Raw genomic sequence first — 1,021 nt, forward strand, 5'->3', positions numbered from 1 at the left:
CTCTTTTACGTTTAGGTGTTATGTTAAATGTGAGTATTACCTAAAGGATTAAAATTCCACTAATTGCAAAGTTCACCACCTTAGACAGTTCGCTCTCGTTTAAATTTATTTCACGTTCTGTCACTTTCACTTTTCCTCTACCCTCTCTAATTCATTTGAAAACGTATATTGACACAGGAGTCTCTCAGTCACCTATATACACCATTCAGAGTTGCAATGTAACCCGCAACCTGATAATGAAACACCCGAGAGCAAATTTAGACCATCCAGAAATATTCTAGAATGTTCTCGTACGACATGAAAAATTTTAGAAGATTCTAGAACATTACTGAACCTTATGGAAGATTACATAAAATGATGGAACATTCTAGAATATTCTCGAATCTTCCGGGAGATTCTTAACATTCTGTAACACTCTCGAACATTCTAAAAGGAACAATATAAAAGTAACTGTCTTGTCAGTCTCGGTCACTTCGGAACTCTATTCCCAGCTGCTTCAGCGACTTCCCATAAGGAAACAAGAAAAATATCAAGTAAACATAGGACCCAACACGCATGCCTGAAGAGCTGTGAGCAATTTTCATCTTTTTTACTGTGAGATTCTTCCCTTGTACTGGAATTTCTTTGCTCTCCGTATTTTGGGAGGAGATTGTATGGTCGAAAACAGGGGAAAATGTCCTGTAAAAAGGTACACTACAAGGCGTTTCCCTGAACCCGGAACTCAGTACCAGCTGCAGGTTGCCTATCTAACTGCTTCCAGGGCAATGAAAGTTTGATTTTCACTATTTGGCGTAATCTTTGACCGCATTTAAAAAATTTTAGTGTTGTCGTAATATACTCATTAAGAGGTATAATCTAATGTTAAAAGTTTAACACAATATAACAAAATTTTAAACTTCATTTCAAACCTTTTCGAAACCTTATGTCGCTGACATACACCACAATTTGATGAAAAAAATAAAAAGGTATTGTTTTCTACATTTTTGCTATTCATGTAGTGAAACGGCAGCATCAGGCATGA

This window comes from Schistocerca piceifrons, chromosome 8, assembly GCF_021461385.2.
Source record: "Schistocerca piceifrons isolate TAMUIC-IGC-003096 chromosome 8, iqSchPice1.1, whole genome shotgun sequence".
In the NCBI taxonomy this organism is placed as follows: Eukaryota; Metazoa; Arthropoda; class Insecta; order Orthoptera; family Acrididae; genus Schistocerca; species Schistocerca piceifrons.